Source organism: Leptinotarsa decemlineata, unplaced genomic scaffold (genome assembly GCF_025532065.1).
Source record: "Leptinotarsa decemlineata unplaced genomic scaffold, Ldec_3_MD MMD2_tig00026314_RagTag_RagTag, whole genome shotgun sequence".
Taxonomy (NCBI): domain Eukaryota; kingdom Metazoa; phylum Arthropoda; class Insecta; order Coleoptera; family Chrysomelidae; genus Leptinotarsa; species Leptinotarsa decemlineata.
Window position 1 is genome coordinate 6518611 of NW_027412684.1, and position 12505 is coordinate 6531115.

The following is a 12505-nucleotide window of genomic DNA, read 5'->3' on the forward strand; positions in this document are numbered from 1 at the left end:
AGTGAAAATCGATTGCCCGGCCTTGCAGTTCGAACCATCGGTTCACGCAGCGGTCGATTGAGTGAGTGGAGCAAACCAACCACCCACGTCAACTCGCCCGGCTGCCGTCCCACCATGTGAGACGGTAGCCTGGTGGGTTGTGATGTGACATGATAAAATACAATACGATATGATATGATATGACATAGAAAGAAGAAAGCTTAATGTCAACAAATGCCAAAACATAAAAGATTTGCGGAATATGTCGGACAAACTGTATCGCCACCAACATAATCTTCGGTTTCATAATGAAAAATAGCAAGGATCTCGAGAATTTAATGTAGATAATAAAGATAAAGATAAAATAAGAGTATGGCATTTTTCCAGAGTATTCTATTTGTGCGACTCTATCAGATTCTATAGAAAGATTTCAGCAAACATTTTTTAAATTTATTCCATGACATTTATTCATAGATTCTATATCTTGACTCGCATCGACTGTGGGAGCATCAAAATGTTTGGTACGGAACTAGATCGAGAAGTAGATTTTACGAGAAATATAAAAAGTTCTCGGATAATATACCCGGGAACACACGGAAAAAACTCAATAAAAATCCTCGGAAAGTTTTTTATGAGAAGAAGAGAGAAGAAGAGAACCGAAGAACAGATTCAAAGGAGCAAAGACCTCAGAATGATTACAGGGCTACTCACTGGACACTGTACATCAAGAGGACACATGAATAAAATAGGATTGTACAACGGAGACTTCAGCTGCAGACAATTTATGAACATGTCGTTGGAATTGCAAAGGCTGCTTCTTAAATGCTTGGAACACTGTTCCGAACCAGAAAACTGTACACACCTCAGTAACTTTTGATGCTTTATAAAGCTCAGATCAAGCCTTCTTTGGAGTATTGTTGCTGAAGTTGCTGCATTCCATCCAGAAAAGAGCCATCCGCCTGATTTGAGACGCGAACATCACGTGCAGCCTTGATAGTCTGGAACATCGAAGAAATGTTGGAGATTTGTCTCTCTTCTATAGATATTTTCACGGGAGGTGTTCAAGAGACTTGGCACATTTGATTCCACCAAGAGCGGTACATATCAGAAATACCCGACGGACTGTGGCTGCTCATGGTTTTGAGGTTCAACTCAGTACACCTCGAACTTCACTGTTCAAGAATTCTTTCATTTGGATAACTGCGTTTATGTCAAATAAACTTCCTGAGAACGTTTTTCCAATTAGATTTACTCTTAAGCGATTCAAATCCAATGTGAACCGCTACTTTCGCACAGGCACCGCTCTGAGAGCCCCTCAAGGATTTTTCTGTAGTGCTTGTGTTTTGTCCTTAGAAAACACCCAAACTATGTACAAAAGAATATGACATACATCCAGCAACGGGCCTGAAAAAACCAGTACAGAAACAATATCGTTGGAATGAATATCATGAAAAAAATTGTGTTTTCCGGAGACTTGGAAGAGATGGAAAAGGTTAGGCGGCTCCTAAGTATTGGAAAATGAAACTCATCCGAATATTTTCGCCCTACTTAGTATTTCGATATTTCTTCAATTTTTTTTTTCTTTTCAATTTCAATTTCACACCACTGAAGAACCAAGAGATAATGTTGACTATTTTCCAGAGTTTTACTTTTGTAGACAGTTTACAAATTGTTCAATTCATTTACTACTGATCTACGGACTATTTTGGTATAAAACTGTTTTTAGGATGAGTATTACGGTATGATCTAAAAACAAACTATATCGTGGAACGTCATACCTACTTTTAAAGTGAGCGCCAAAATTAGTAAGCTCGAAAATATTCAATTCATTTCTTGAATAGGAGGTTGTTTACTACCACAAGTGAAACCGGGTGAAAAATAACTTTTTGAATGATATTTACGTTAGTATGTATACACCTGAAAAAAAATAACCATTGGGATTTTGGCAAATATCTTCGACTCGTAATCACGAACTAAGTCGAAACGTTGCCAGTTTCTTAAATGAGTTGCTCTTATCGTTGTAGTCTGAAGATTCGTTTATTATCCTTTTTTCATGCATATATTTTGCAACTTGAATGTAACCATATGCATAACATTCGAACAACAATTCCAGATGTTTGAACTTATGTTTCATTATATTGGAAATATGTATTAATCACTCCTGAAATGGGAAAAAAATCAGTACTTTTGAAAAATGTTTTGCCTTGATTTCAAATTTCAAGTTATAACTGCAGCTTCTCAAATAAACCTTTGAATTGGTTTCGCATTGTTCATATACATAGGCATGCTCACTATAATTCAATTCTTGAAAGTTGAAATTGCCTGGGAAATATTTGAGCTATTTACGGTAGATGTTGACAATATCGTCACAATCTGTCAAACATGAATTTGTTGATTCGTTCCATTAATGACCTGATGTGACGTATCATTCAATATTTTAAAAGTTTAGAACCAATGAGTATTAGTCTAGGTTTCATTCATACAAGGAAGTAAATGACAAGCAGAATTCACCTCTTATTTTTCACTATTTTTATTTCAACAATCAGATAAAAAAAATTCTTCACTCACTGTATAGTCGATAGTTAGTAGATTTTACTGCTTGCATTTAACAAATTGTTTTCTTCGGTGAAACAGTTTCGAAACTGCTACTTTCAACTGAAGGACGAATTCTTTACGCAAGATGAGGGGCTGCCAATGGGATCGCCATGGAACCATGGGAATACTGAACTAGACGCCTTCCTGAAACACATCAACAGCGTAAGACCTTCCATCACTTTCACAATGAAGAAGGAAGCCCATCAACCGCTTGTTTTCATAATAATGGCGATATTGGTTTATCCATTCTCAACAAATTTCAAACAAACGCCAAGTTATTCTTCACTTCGTGACAGTGTGAATTTTTCAAACAACCACTCTATTATAACTTTGCCATTGGTATTGCCATAGTTTTGCACATACCAAAATATTTTTTTAAAAAACGTCATTATTTGAAGTGTCTTGAATAATTCAATTTTCACAGTCAGTACAGTTGACAAAAAGATGCATAGAAAACCCCAACAAAAGTCCGGAATCTGACGAAATGGCCACTTTATTATGGAAGAAATGTAGATTTACTTTGGCAAAACCTCTGTTTCTTCTAGTTACTGCATCACTGAATTTAGGATAATTTCCACGTTCGTGGGTGTTTCTCGTTCATCCAGCAGCAGGACCATGCTGGAATTATTCTAGTAGATCACCTACAGACTAGTTTCGGGGTATTAGCTCTCATCAGTGTAGGAAAGATCCGATCCAAACAGCAAAGTGTCTGGGATTTGATTATTTTAACGGGGCTCGACTGCATGTATGAAACCTTCGTCTGAGAAAAATATTATTGACTAGTAACAGCTCCATCTCGTGAACAAAGCTACAAGCAGGGAATAAACATCCTATGTACTAATACTCTAACAGGTAAATGCCTGCCGGAAAACGTTCTATCCCACAAACTAATAATTCGACAGCTGTGACATTTGTACACGTGGCAACTAAAAATCACATGGATTTAATACCAGTAGCAAGTAGCAACATCTGTGTGTTAGCTTACGAAATTTTCAGCCCACCTAATATATACAGAAATAAAAAACTAATTAATACAGTTTATTGAGAAATTTTCACTTTGAAGGGTTTTGCAAAGACCGCGACAAATGTTTCGCTATACAATAGCTTCCTCAAGCGTAAACTAAAAGATACTTCTAAATTACAACTATTTTATATCCTAACATATTACCTACTTATATGCCTACTTTCTGATGAATGAATCTACCTGAAAAGGTCAGGTATGAATTCATGAACTATATGAATAAATTTTTCGAAGGTACCATAGTATTTTTACCTGTAAATAAACGGATTCAATAAAGGCGAATTATTCAATTCAGTTTAATCGTTCATAAGATATTGAGAGTGTGCGAATTTGTTTATTTCTATTGTAACGAATTAAAGAATTTACTATATTAAACAAATTTGTTTCTAACAATATTTCACTATCGCAAACTGTTTGAATTGCTTGTTTTTCGCTCGATTCGCTTTCTGAATTCATACTGTCATTTCTAAACAAGGAGCCGGCCTTTTATATCGGTGAAGATCGTTCTAGATTTCTCTAGTGGTCTCTGTTCTCGCCTAGTATTTTCCCGGCGAGTCAGACCGCATTCTTTCGCGGTGACGTCATGTGTTTATTCGCTGGCTGAGATATCGGTCAGGGACGGCTTCAGATTCGTTACATTGCCCCCTTCTTAAAGACGTTTCGCCCCGAAATGTCATCCTTGGCGTATGTCGATTCCTGCAGTACTCCCCATATCAGCACTATGAAGTTCGATAGAAGTAACACTTCACAGTCTTCATGCTCGGTCGTGAAAGATGGTTACCGCACACCACAATCTTGATGCCTCTGGATCTGAAGATAGTTTACAACATGCTCCTCACAATTCTCCATTCCAGTCTGTCAAGCCCAGAGATTAATTTCGGTATTGCCAAGTCCACGAGATTCTGGTCGAGCATCGTGTCCCTCAATCTGGTAAGACTCCTCCAGACATCTTCATAGGACGGTCTGTCTCGAGTAGTCTGTCACCAAGTAGAAAACGTTTCTCTGACCCTTCTTTAACTGTAGCATTCCTCTGACTTCAAGATTCTATTCTTGTAATGTTTGAAGCTGACCGAATTTCTTGTTGAATACCACAGCGATACCCCTGGACATTTGGAGATCCTCTGCCACGCAGTGAACTAGTGCGTAATCAACTGGAACCTTGAAAGGGTCACATGGCTCTTCTTGAGTTACCCCATGTACGACCTTCTGTCTGTTCGAGTATAAAGACTGGAACGTCATTTTCCTCTGGTGGTCTGAGGGCGCGAACTTGGTTGTGATTCCCAGCATAAGGAGCCAATCTATTGAAATGGACGACCCTAGGCTTTCCTCGAGGTGGCTTATGGATTCGGTAGACGGGGTCATGAATATTTTTCATGATTTTGTACGGACCTTTCCACGAGTTCCGCAACTTTGGTGATAAACCACGGTGTCGCTTGGGGTTGTACAGCCAAACTAGGTCACCGGTTTCAAATTCTCCAGCAGTTGCCTTGATGTCATAGGCCTTCTTCATCCTATCGCTGGCACTCTGGATGTTCAGACGGACTCGTTCATGAATGTCGTCCATTCTTTGCCGAAACTTGCAGACATAGTTTCACATTTCACATTTCACATAGTGATCTCTGTTCTCGCCTAGTATTTTCCCGGCGAGTCAGACCGCATTCTTTCGCGGTGATGTCATGTGTTTATTCACAGGCTGAGATATCGGTCAGGGACGGCTTCAGATTCGTTACACTTCGTTACACCGTTCTTCTGGAAATGGAGGGGTTCTTTCAGAAGAACGGTTTGAAACTTAACCTGTTGGAGAGTATGGAAATAAACAAATTCGCGATTTTTGTAAAATCCTTTAAAGTGAAAATCGTGTAATAAACTGTATCGATTAGTTTCAATATGAATTTTCATCAAGTATCGGCCAGTTCTCTATTCAATTAATATGCAGAAATTTTGAAATTTCATCGTGTTGTTTGAGAAGAACTATTCAACTCTGAGGGATATTCACTTAAAAAGAATGCAAGTCGCCTGAACTACCTACAAAATATTCAGAAAAATACACATGTATGTTTTCTTTATGTCAAATAGTAATGTATATTGAAAAATATATGTCAAAAGTTCATATAAAACAAGATAATATTTTCAGGTTGGGTTCAGTCAGTGAGATCCTAAAGTAACGGACAAAATCATTTCATAAGTAATAATGAATGCAAATGAAAATTCCTGAAACAGGTGGATTTTTATATATGAAAATACACTTTCTCAATAAAATTGGTCAACTGCCCCTTCAACTCCCTAGGGGTAAGAGCTACCCTGTAAAAATTTTCAATGAAAAAGGGTAGCGTACCGCGTTGAAACGGGTTTTCAATTCTTTATTCAAGAAACAGCCTTGTAACTATTGACTAGTCTATTAGTTATCTTGTTATCAAAAGAGTAACTAATAGACTAGTCAACCGTGACAAGTAGGTATTTGATTCGAAAGCTGTTTGTATGTCCAAAAATCAAAAAGTGCTATATTGCTGAGTAGAGAATTGAAAACCCGTTTGAACGCGGTATACTACTTCTTTTCATTTAGAATGTTCAAAGGGGTAGCTATCCCCCATTAAAGGGTAGAAGGGACAGTTGAATAATTCTAATGAGAAAGTGTATTTTCATAAATAGAAATTGAGTTGCTTCAGGATTTTTCATTTGCATTCATAATTAAGTAATGAAAATAAATGTATCCGTTACAATAGGACCTCACTGTATATTCCTTATGCATTGTCGATTAACATTATCACTACTATTATCTCTATGATACTTTTTGCCAATTATATTCAGTGAGTCTTTGTAGAGCACTCGTTACTGTAACTTTTCATCGTTCGCAAAATCCAGGATTCCAAAATAGATATAAGTAATTTCTTTGTTTGTTATTCCAATTACTTGAGGCGAATAGAAATATATCGATGAAAGTGGAGATGGTCATAGCACAAAGCAGGTTTCAATTTCAGTTCAGAATAGAGAGGCCACCAATACAAAAATCCAGCCAATAACAATCAGGTCAAATATATTTATAAATGTCTCGCTTGCGTAATTCTCGTTTCAGTTGTTGTTTTTTCAGATACATAAAGTTTTGTTTATTCCGAACCGTTTTAATTTTCATTTACAATTGAACCGAATAATTTACAGAGCTTTATTTTTATCTGTCAGCCTTCAGATCAATTTCATTGCCAAGTCTGATTTTTTTTAATAATAATATGAAGAAAAACAGAAGCGAGGATAAAAATAAATCACAGATTTTCAATCTGCTAACACACCCACACATAACACATTTCAAAGCGTTTTAAGTGAACGCTGTTAATAAGGTTCAAGTCTCTGTAGATATCTATGTAAATAAATTCAATATCAACATAATGTTACACCCCGTACCGTATTTTTCTGAAAAAAAAAATTAAAAACTAGAAAAACAATTACGAAGGAAATATATTTTGTTTTTTGATGAGTAACAGATTATTCCACCAAATGTTTTTACTGTCCAAACAAGTGATCATTTTTTCCATTTTTTTTTCATGTGACTGTGAAAGCATACCACAATTCAACACTGAAAAAGATCAAATATTTTCATTGAAAAGAGAACTGACGTAATTATTTAAAAGGTGCAACCACGATTCTCTTCATTTATACAACTTTTTTCAAATTCTTAAGATTATAAAAATAGTGCGGAATATTTCCTGATTATATGAAACTGATAAAAATCAATCAATCAACAATACAAATGAAAATCTGAAAATAAATCTGAGTAATGAAGAACTTGAAAAGATAATACGAGTGAATATTATGGAAGTAGTAGTTTCTCACAGTAAGAAACTACTTGTGATTGCCCTTGAATATTCACGAAGAGACAATCAAAATAATGTGTTATATCATTCCTATGTGGAGTTATCTATTGAAATCTGTTAAAATCTATTTTTCCGTTAACCTGCTGTCCCTGCCCTACCAACAAAAACTCTCAAAAGTCGAAACTTTTGCGAGGTAAGGACTAACGAGGTCTTACATTCGTGTTTGACGTTCTACATTCTAACAGGTTAGACGATAGGAAGTGAAAATCGATCGTCCGGCCTTGCGGTTTGAACCACCGATTTACACAGCGGTCGATTGAGTGACCACGTCACCCAATCCACCAGGCTACCGTAGTAGCCAGGCTACCGTAGTATCACTTGCATCACTTTTTCCAATATTCAAATAAAATTAATCTAATTTGTCATATTCTTCTTGACATAATTTATTTGGGAGAGGCAAATATTTCGAGATTTTTTTTCGAAATATTCATTTTCTAATAGGTATGTATCTCTCCTCGTGTCTTCAGACACGTTTTGATCTCTATTAGAGTATTGATACATGCTGGGATGTTTCCTCCCAGCTTAGAGCTTTGTTAACGAGATGGAGCTATTACTGGTTAACAATAATAATAATAAACTATTTTCCATCCGGTGCCGGCTGTGGGTCCACAGGGCTATCCACCCGGTGGACCCAACACTTGGTTTCTAGTAATCGAGGAAGGGGCCCCCACAATCGACCTGCTCGGAGGGGTCAGAGACAAGGTGGTGGGGTCCATAACAGTGATTTGCCTACCGATGACAACCCTGACAATGACAACGGATGCTTTGAGTGGACGCATGAGCTAAGAGATAGCCTTATGCATTGCTGCGAGAGTAGTGAGCCCCCGCGAAGAGAGTACATGGCGAGGTTGCATGCTATGTGGTGGGAAATACATCCGGAGCATGCCGCCTTTTCCACCCAAAATCTTAGGGATTACGTATCCTATCTTCGGCCGCAGAACTATATAGCTCCTTCCCAGCCTGCTAACGAAGTGGAAGAAGTGACAGTACTGCCACCCTTTGGCACGGCTGAAGAGGAGACTCGCATCATGCCACCAACGGAGTCAATCAGAACACGCAGGGCGCTCCACAGAATAATACTCCTGAAGCCACAAGAACTGGATACCAAGAACTGGCTTTTTCGGATGCGAAGGTTCATAGTGTTCTAACAGAAGAAGCTGACATCTGGCAAATCAACACCGCCGTGTAAATCGTCGTCCAATCGCTTTTCAAATGAGAGAGACGAAATCTCTGCCTTGCGGTTCGGAAGATGGAACGGCGTGTACTCAAGATGGAGGCTAAGATCACGTCGGCGAGACAACACACGTGTCGTATCCAATGTGTGATGGATTACAGGGCAGCCAACAGGCCTTTCACGCCCGCAGTGCGGCGAATAGCAGCCAAACTACGACCTATCCATCACACTTTAAGTCAAGGCGTGCTGGTACGAATGCTGGTGGCTGTTAAGAAATCACTAGTGAGGCGAACGAGAAGTATCACGGAAAACATTAGGTTTCGCGAGAAATCTTCTCGCTTATTCCAAGAGCCTTCACGTGTTGTGGAAAATTCGTCGACCGCTGATCAGGTGGAACCCTTCTGGAAGGATATCTATAAACACCCGCGCCACTCAACTTAGACACTCCAGCCCTAGCGCAGTTCAAAGCTTTCAACAAAAAGCTTTGACTGCCTGAGCTCAATGAACTGCGCAACCCGATAACCTCGGACGGAGAGCAGCCAATTCTGGATTGGTTTGTCTAGGGACGGACCGTTCTCATCCCCAAAAGCGGAGATTTGTCGATTCCTAAGAATTACAGACAAATAACATGCTTGAATTCGTGTTATGAGTTGTTCACAATCATCTTATACACACGAATACTCACCGCAGTTGACCGAGTGTTCGAAAGGATATGTGACCAGAGAGGGTCGAAGAGAGGAGTCGCTGGATGTAAAGAGAACCTGCTTATCGATAGATGTGTAACGCAGGACACGATACAATACAAGCGTAACCTCTCTATGGCCTGGATTACCGTAAGGCATTTGATACAATATCGCATGAACTCATCTTACATTTGCTCAGAGGACTTGCGGTACCCGACAAAATAGTGAGATGCATTGAACAACTGATACCACTCTGGCCAACTCGCTTCACCATAACATCTGGTCAAGCCAGAGTCCAAACATGGTGGGTCACTTTCGGAAGGGGTGTATTTCAGGGCGATTCCCTCAGTCCCCTCCTCTTGTTCATCTCACTATTGCCATTGTCCGTTGCGCTCAAAAATACTCGAAGGTATAACTGTGCCCCCTCCCCCCCCCGGGGACACCGGAGATACCCATGTGTTTCATATGGATGATCTTGAACTTTATGCCTCTGGAGAGAAGGATCTCCATCAGTCATTGAAGGTGGTGGAAGAGTACACGAATGCTATCGGTATGAAATTCGGGATAGACGAATATGCAATGGTCCATCTCAAAAGAGGACGATGCGGATAATACGGAGAGGATGTGCAGCTCGTAGATGGAAGCATTTTACACCATTTGGATGCCGGAGGGACGTATACTTACCTCGACGTGGAACAAAACCAATCACAAGAGGTAACAGCACTGATGAACTCTCTCTGTGGCAAGTATCAGCACAAACTTCGACAGATATGGTCATCGAAACTGTCGGGGAAGAACAAAGTTGCTGCAAAAAATATGCTTACCGTTCTAATTTTACTCTACTTGTTTGGAGTAGTGAAGTGGACTCGAGAGGAGCTGTATCAACTCGACGTCAAGACCCGAAAAATGATGCATCTCTATAGGAGTTTGCATACCAAATCGTCCGTTCCACGGTTATACTTTCCTCAACAACAAGGAGGCCGTGGACTTTTGTGTTTGGAGTGTCTACATGACAGAATGGTACTGGATATAGTCTGTAAAGTCGTTAGGATTTCGGATCCCCTTCTCTGCATGGTCCATGACCATAAGAGAGCAGGAATTGGAGCATTTCTCTTTAGGGCAGCTGCCCAAGCATCTGATGAACTTGGTTTAGTTTTCGACATTGAACGACAACTCGTGTCACCGGGTTGGAACCTATACAACAAAAAGCTCATATAAAAGCCGCAGAGATTACCTCACTTCTGCGGAAACACAAGGATGAGCCAATGCATGGGGTCTTCTTCAATAACATTAGAGAACTTGGCTTATCAAAGCGCCTGACTTTCGCTTTCCTCAGGTCGAGTAGGCTGAAGTCGGAAACTGAAGGGTTCATCATGGCTTGCCAGGATGGTGTTTTCAACACCTAAGTCTACCGCAGTCGCGTGATGGGTATAGAGGTTCCAGATTTTTTGAATAATATGGTTTTTCGATTTGGTTTTCAATGACATTCTCCAAAATTTTTGATGAAGTGGGAAGTGTACTAATTGGTCTGATATCTGTTTGAAGGTGATTGATAATGTTTCATGATGAATTTCATTAGTTCGGACTTCCATTGTCCGATATTATATAAAATGATTTGAAATCCCTGAAATGACTAGAAAAGAAGAATTAAAAATTAAAGAATAAGAATAAAAATGAATAGCTGAAAAAAACAATTATATTAAGCAAAAAACCTGAAATGAAATAACAGTGAAATAAAATACAAGTCAAATTGAACAAATTGAACAAAAAATAAATAAAATTAAATTAATAAGATAAGTCAAATTTAACCCTCTTCTGAGGGTTCATCATGTCAGTCTTAGAATACTCATTTTGAACATCATGCACCAGGACAAACGATGATGAAGTGGTTGCTTATAATTTCAGCTTTCCATCAAATACGTATTGTTGATTTGCTGTGGTATATGTTATGCATCATAAAAATGCATTCAAAAGCAAATACCGTATCGAGTTTCTACCGGCGCGTGCACGACCTTCCCCAGAATCCATGGGGAATACGAAAGTAGGCCAAGCGCCACTCTATTTTCAGCCTTTTGACCCATTTGTATTACAAATACTGAACCCCGACTCGAAAATATTTTTTGTCTAATGAATCATGAGAATTTATGAGATGCAGGACATTTCGACGACTTGATAAGCAAATTAATTCTTGAGAAAGTTTGTTTTCCTCCTAAAATCGGTGTGGCACCCATCCAGATCGATAAAGTGATATGATGCGTAGGTGTACATAATCCAGTTGAGACTGAATTGATAAGATCATAAATTTTAATTTCTTCATCACTGGATATTGTAAAACAAACTCCCCGCAGTGTCCGTCTGTCTGTCTGAACGCGATAACCACGAAAACTACGAAACGTATTTTTAAACGGTATTCACCAATATACCGAGAGATTCAAGAGGAGGGTGTACAATTTATATTTTGTGTAAATGGGATGAAATATGATGATCGTATCCCTTCGAAATTGGGGCGAAGGTGATATTCGTGCGTGTTTCCATCAAACCATTCCACTTCACACCATGCAATCTAAATAACTATCTTAGTAATTGTCCCAAAATGAAAACTATCGCGGGATAAAATGAATTCAAACTTCTTCACCAACCGATGTGACACACATGATGAAGAAAGGTTGTATTTGAATTGGTACTGGCGTCTGGTCCTGATAAAGTGCCCGTCATCGTACTTGAAAAGTGCGCCAATGAACTCGCACCAGTAAGTATTCCTTCTTGTTGCAAGATTGCTCGCGTTCAGCCTATTTCCAAAAAGGTCAAGACAAATCTTCCAAATAACTATAGACCAGTCGCTTTGTTTTCAATGATATCAAAAATCATTGCACCGGCAGCAAGAGGTTGAATATCTTAATGCGGGTCTAGAAGTAATTTCGAATTGGGGTGACAGTAACCAGGTTCAATTCAATGCCAAGTGACTTGGCACATTTGATTCCACCAAGAGCGGTACATATCAGAAATACGCGACGGACTGTGGCTACTCGTCGTTATGAGGTTCATGCACATTGTAATAGAACTTCACAACACACAATTCGATTTGGTATATTGGGAGTTATTGAAAAATATTGGGAAGTACCTTGGTGGCACATCGGTGTCCAACCACTGTCCTGGACGTGTCCTGTTGTCGTAGAGGACTTTCATT